Source organism: Euprymna scolopes, chromosome 37, assembly GCF_053919585.1.
Source record: "Euprymna scolopes isolate OS-2025 chromosome 37, ASM5391958v1, whole genome shotgun sequence".
Lineage (NCBI taxonomy): Eukaryota > Metazoa > Mollusca > Cephalopoda > Sepiida > Sepiolidae > Euprymna > Euprymna scolopes.
This window is the reverse complement of record NC_136518.1, coordinates 62214325-62221704: the sequence shown is the minus strand read 5'-3', so window position 1 is coordinate 62221704 and position 7380 is coordinate 62214325. Positions and strand designations below refer to the sequence as shown.

The 7380-nt window shown below is 34.3% G+C and overlaps 1 pseudogene; it reads right to left on the bottom strand.

Moving 5' to 3' along the window:
• Positions 1-7368: 7368 nt before the first annotated feature.
• Positions 7369-7380, bottom strand: part of LOC145261388 (U2 spliceosomal RNA) — a 134-nt pseudogene continuing 122 nt past the window's right edge.

Here is a 7380-nt window from a genome sequence, read left to right as displayed (position 1 = left end):
CCGTCTAAATTAAAATCGCTTGCTTTTTGTTGTTCTTGATATAAGAATCCCAGGTTGCTCGAATGACGTGCCTTAATATCACAAGATATGACACGATACACACGAATAGAGAATACAACAGGAGCTGTAAGTCATGCCTCAACTTGTCGTACGTAAAACCCATAAAAAATGAAGTCTATCCATTGAAAAATAATTTTAGTCAACAATTTAAGATCCCCGAAATTAATATTGGACTAGAATTTCCATGCATGGCTTTACTCTTGAGGAAAAATCGACTCTGAAAATCGTTAGTCTTAGGTTTGAGAAAGAAAGACCATTCTTGGAGCGCATATATTAGATCCACTGCTCTTTCGGCTTCTTGTAAAGTAAGTTCTCTACACCGTTCTAAACACTTTCCCACACCTGAGGCTATTCTCCTTTCTCTACAAATCTATTATCAGGCGATGTATGCAGTACTGTTGTCGTAGTTGGGCTGTTGAATCTGTTCCATTTGTGGGATCTTAATAAAATACAGAAACGTATCTGCAATTTGATTCGGTCACACCCTATCTTCTTCTCTGCAACCTCTCTCTCTCTTTCTCTCTCTCTTTCTCTTTCTCTCTCTCTCTCTTTCTCTCTCTCTCTCTCTCAGACGTGATTTTGTTAATGTCAGTCTTTTCTATAAAATACTATTTTGGCATATGTTCTTCAGAATTGTCTGATCTATTCCCTGCTTCTTTTGTTTCAGCTCGTTTGCCTCGTTGATCTAGTAGTCTTTATCAATTCTCCGTTTTGATATCTCATAGTTATACAGCTTTCTTTTCCAGTAGCTTCTTTGCAAGAACGGCAGGCTTGTGGAACCTCTTTTTGACCGTTTCACTCTATCCCCTTATTTTTTTTTTAACTTAGGTCTTTTCAAGACAAAGGCCAATAGGCGTCTCATCTTTACGATAATTGTCTTTCGTTCTTGTTAGCTCCTCACACTAAGTGGCTTCACGCTTTGTCTGAAGATATTTCTATGAAAAATTAAAGAGATATGTTTTGTATCTTTGGATGGTGATTCTTTGTACCGACAAAGAACCTGAAAAAGAAGTCAGCTGCACTTAATAGAAGAGGTGGTGATCAGAAGTCTTCATTGTGACGAAAAAGTATCGGAAAATTATCTCTAAACTACACACATGTTCTTTACTATTGGGCATTACTTCAGTCCAAGAGCCACTCGAGGATAAGGATTAATGAGACCGAATTTTTTTTTTAGATAAAAGATCAAGTTCACTGAAGGAGTACTAACAATGATCATTGGCGTGGACTAGTGTTTGGACGATTAATCGGAAAGCGGAACTTTTGGGGGATCAAAATCCCTATCGGGATCGGAAAAAAATCGTGCCTATTTTTCGATGCCAAAAACGATTCTTTTACTTGTTTTTTTTTTTAATTTGATTTTGTTCGAAACAAAAATTTCCACTGTTGGTAATCATGTTTAAAAAAAAAATATATATTTCTTGATTTTAAACCACCAGTAAAACTAAAAATGTATGCATCACCCCCCCATAAGTTTATTTTTACATTTGAGAAAATATCTGCACATTTAACATGCATTATTTTTACGGTAATCGAGATGAAAAAATAGCAACTTTATTATTAAACATTTAGAGATTTATAAAGAATCGGAATCGGCAATTCTATCGGAATCGATAATTTAGCAGGGAATCGGTAATTGTATCGGATTCAGAAAAATATTGGAATCGTCCCATCACTAGTATGAACTACATTTGATTACTTATGAAGCGGTTTAGAACACTAATTTGTTGAAATTATATTCGAAGACTACCAGATGGTAACCAGCAGGAAAGCAGTCCTGCATTGTCGTGCTCACTAAAGATCTTTAGAGCAGCGCTTTATTCTACAATTCTATGGACGATCATATAAATATTTCTATTCTATTTTTTAATTTATTTTACTGATTTTAGATTTTAAAAATACATTAAAATGAAGTTAACGAGATATCTTCCAATAATAAACTGTTTAAGAGAAACCCTTGAAAAATCTCCCAGAAGTTGTTGAAACGGCACAACAAGTGCATTACAGCCGAAGGAGATTACTACAAAGGGGATTAAAGTCTCATGTGTGTAGTTACTATCAATAAAAGTGCCCATATGAAAGAAGGTCTGGCGATGGGATCACCATTGTCCCCGGTACTGGCCAATGCATACATGGACTACTTTGAGGCAATGGCATTAGGATGAACACCACTAAAGCCAACAATGTGGTTATGATATGTAGATGACACATTCATACTCTGGCCCCATCAGGAAGATGTTTAAACGTTACTAGACCATGTGAACTCCGTCCAACTATACAGTTCGCAATGGAAAAATAAAATAACAATAAATTATCGTTCCTAGATGTGCTGATAACTCACACAGGTCAGAGATTTATGTCATCTGCATACCGAAAGCCAACTTTCACTGGACAGTATCTAAACTACAACTTCCACCATCCATATAATATAAAGAAAGGAATCGTCCGTTACTTTCAACACGAAAGCAATATGTAGTAACATCAGTGCATATCAAGAGGAGATGGACAGTTTAAGAGAAACCCTCCACCGAAACAAACATCTAGAGAGCTAGACATCAGCTCCAAGAAATCTGGACCAAACAGAAAAGGACACCATTCAGAAACTCACCACAGTTTGTATACCATATATGAATTGCTTGTCTGAAAATCTTCAACGAATATGCAATCTATATGACATCAGGACATTATTCAGGAGTGATTAAACTCTCCGGGAACAGCTTGTGAGAGTCAAGCACCTTACAGAAAAAAATCATGACTAAGAACTGTGTATATGAAATCCAATGCAAATGTGGAAAACTATACAGAGATGAAACGCGTGGTTCATTGAAAAGTGCGGTTAGAAGAACATCGAAAAGCCGTACTATGTGGAGAGACTGAAAAGTCATATATAGCTGACCATATCTGGAAAGAAAAGGGAAAACAATCTACCATTATGGGACGAAGTAAAAATTATAGACAAAGAGGAACGGTGGAGAGTAAGACAACTGAAAGAAGCAGCACATATGCAGGGGAATAACCAACTACTAAGTAGACCTAGTATAGAATTCAATACGGTATAGGAACCAGTAATTATGAACAATAGATAATATATACAACTAATAAGTAAAAACATTAATATATACAAGTAATAAGTATAGAGATAGATATGCATTAATATATAGTAATAATTAGTAATAAATGGTGATATTTACAACTAGAAATAAATAGTAGGTTTAAGGCTCTTAAAATTTATACTAGAATTGTCTGCAGTGGTTAGAGTACTGGGAAAAATCAATTGTAAAAGTGATATTCTCCAACCGAAATATACATTTGCGAATTACTTAGGGCTGACGGAACAAGAGCATGCTACCCCCATGGAGTAAATAAATGGTTGCACTCGAAATTATGTCCAAATTCCCAAGTTCGACAGAAACATTCCCGAGTTCGATAAGATACACCTGAAGAAGGTCGGAGGTTATATTGACCGAAACGTTGTGAAAATCACACCCAAGATGAGAACAGTAGTCCGATGGAAAATAATAGTGCGAAAAAGGTCTTATTGAAAGAAACTTATTGAAGGCACCTCGTAGCTCAGATCCGAGCATTGTAAAAAAAAAAAAAATCAAATCAATCTGTATGTCACTATTATGAGATTGGCTATGGGAGTCGGGGTATGTGGTGGTAGTGGTGATACTAAAAAGAATGGAGATGAAAAGTGGAATTTAATGAATGATGGTTTATAAAATAAAAGAGCGTGACAAAAGCATGGTGTCAACACAGAAACCTTAAATAAAGTAAGCAATGAAATTCCTTTGATGTTTTTCGAGTCTTTATTTCTAAAACTTTTTTTCTGGCTTGACATCGAAGAATGATTAGTTTTGCAAAGAGAACGGAAAAAAAGCTTTTTTATCTGGTTATAAATATTGATACTAATAATACACATATACATTCATGATTATTGCAACGTCTTGTCAGACGAGTGCCACTCCCTCAGACATTTAAAATCCATGAGCCCAAATGCCTGAGGGAGTATCTATACAAAGATGGTGTTACAGAGTCTTAGCTTTGTACGACAGCTAAGTCTCTCTCTCGGTTCAAAATGTTCAGATCCAGCAACAAGCAAGAGCAAGATAGCCAGCAACAAATTAAACTGCAGACCAGCTTAATGCGGGTACTGGTCTCCCGCTTTATGGTTTTTTTAATCAGAGATTTGCTTCTCCTAGAAAGGTTGCCTTCACCACAATACACATATACACACACACAAATATACACGGTGCTAGTTGGCCGTTGACCCAGATACATACATACATACATAAATGGTAGATTCCTTCAGTGTTGACAACCTATGGATAAAACCACTTAATTCAATCTATGTAATTGTAAAACTGTGGATTGCGCGCCCTTGCTTGAATCTTGTCTTCAACGATCAAGCGATTTCATCTTAAAAAAAAAAAAAGAAAAAAAAAGAGGATGACAAGTGAATTATATATAATTCACTTGATTAATTTTTCTTTTTCGTTTTTTTTTCTTTTGTTTTCTTCGGCGTCCAAAACATTAAACGGCAATTTTTAAAATTTTTATTTGAATTTAAAGTTATTCAGAAAAACGAGATTTGAATGTGATCTAGTAAGGTATTTGTATGATTTCAATTCCGGTGAGAAAACAGATGAGTATCGGCTGAAGAGAGCTTGATATGGGTATCTAAAACAGTCCCAGTTTTGAAATCAGGTTATCAGGTTTGAAACCGACGGCACCGACGACTTATCTAAACTTTCTGTAAATAAAAATAAATATATTATCCATGCTTATGTGTGTCGCTCAGAAGTTAGGGAATGAGGGTGGAGAGTTTTATGTTTTGGTTTCGATTCCAGCTGATGGCATCCAAGTCATATATATTATTTTTGGTTTTGATCTCACTGCTATATATTAGGTTCAATATAATAATTAATAGAAAATTGTTTCTATAATAATAAATACGTCGTCTGCATAGATTAAAATATATTTAAGCTTATTTAGCGGTCTGCTAGTAAATTAAAAAATTCTACATAAATTTAATAATTTTGGAGAAAATTATTAACACAGAACGGTAAATTGGCATCAAAATTATTACTAAAAATGTTCATCAGTACAAAATGAAATATATATACATCAAGTACAACCAATAGAAAAAATATGACATACGAAGTTATCTTGTCAGAGTTTTTTTTTAAAGTCAGACCCAAATAGCATTTAAACTGACAAATCAAACTTTGAGTCTGATTTAAGTAGCAATCTATTTTTATATCGATTTCGGTTAATCTATTTTCGGTTTTTATTTCACAAAATTATTCGCACGAATGTATTTTATTTCGTTTAAGTGTATCTTAGAATACTGGTTAATAAAACTGTTAGCGGACTTATTTTCTTAACTCACTGAAACTGATGCGAAAGCTCACATAAAAACAATAAATTTGAGACAATTTCCTACCAATTACTGCAATTAAGTAATTTATTTCTTAAAATCAATTGTTTATAATAATGTAGTAAAATATTTTAAATTCAAACGTCAAATTAAATATATATTCTAACACCCGACATCATTTTTTTTAATGTATAGCTGCCGCGAACGTCGTTATAATAAAAAGAATTATATTTAAGCTAAGTCTTTATTTATTTTTTTTTCAACTCTCGATAGTGTAATCCCATCCCACTGAAAAAAAAAAGGCACGAGAAAGACTTCTAATAAATAGAAATTCAGTCAATCCCCGCCCTTTTAAAATGAACTTGGAAAGAAATCCTACACTGATTAAAAATCAAAGAAAAATAAACACCAACCATTAGGTCATCAAAAATGATAATTTATATATGAAGGAACGAATTAGGGGATAAGGACCCCGGAAGACGAGACACTAAAACGGGACACTTTTCAATTTATACAGGTTGACTGCCAAAACATGTGTCATTGGAAAACATATATACACAACTTCAGTTGTTTGTTTTATTTGTTGATTTTTAAATATTAAGGAAAGATTTAAAGAAAAGTGAGTGTATGCGGGGGAGGGTAATATATTTGTATGTAGGGTGCGTTTTTTAAATTAAAAAAAAATGTTGTTTTTTTTTAGGACGCTTTCCTTTTTATCAACAAAACTTTTTCGTAAACAAACGTAGAGATGGTGTCCATCGAAAAATTTCATGTTGTGTGTGTATGTTTACAAATGACACGTGCATTGGCAGTCAACTGGTGTCAATGTCCCGTTTGAGTGTCTCGGTTTCCGGGGTGCCCATTCAATACTTCGTCGATATGAAGAATTAAATTACTGACATCTATATATATAAAAGGCAAAAATCGGTGTGTATGTATGTATGTATGTATGTTTGTTTGTAACGCTAAAACTTTTGAAAGACGGAACCAGAGTTGACAAATTTGGTATCATATTGCACCTTGATCACCCGGATGACAAATATCGAAATTTCACGTCAAACGGACCAGTAGAAAGGGGTCAACTGATCGTTTTTCTCCTAGGGGGGCCCCCCAAAAAACCTGTCATTTTAACGTTATTCAATACGTGTCACGTGACGTGACGTCAGCTCAAACTTTTGACAGACACAACCAAAGTTGACAAATTATGTATCATATTGAACCTTGATCACCCGCATGACAAATATCGAAATTCCACACCAAACGGACCATTAAAAGGGGGTGAACTGATCATTTCTCTCCTAGGGGGGCCCCCCAAAAAACCTGTCATTTTAATGTTAATATTACATAATCCAAAAACGCTTAGTCATGTCACGTGACGTGACGTCAACATCCAGTAATGGCGAACAAATGTAAACAAACACTTTGTTTTACCGATACTTTTGTAATTTCTCTTCTGCTTTGTTCTAGAGATTATTAAACTCCATGACAATGTCTCCAACGTATTTAACTGGTTAAAAATAGTATTTATACAAGAGTTTTAACGAAAAATATCAGGAAAAAATGTACAGGAATAAAAAAAAATTCAGCTTTCAAAATATTCGTCGATAAAAAAACCGATCTTTATATTTACGCTAGCCATTTTGTATATTACCACGTGACCTGCTATCTCTTAAACTGGAGGGGGGGATCCACTTGAATCCAACAAAACCAGTAATTTTTTTTTTCTATTATATATACATCATTTTCTATAAAATTAAGTGTAGACTTTATAATTAAAACAAAAAATGTTATTCATACTAAAAAAAAAAAACGCTTAGTCATGTCACGTGACGTGACGTCAACATCCACTAATGGCGAACAATTGTACCTATTTACTATGCCTCCCCACGGGACAGAGTTAGACACCAGGGTCGTTTTTTAACGTGGAGAAAAGGTACAAA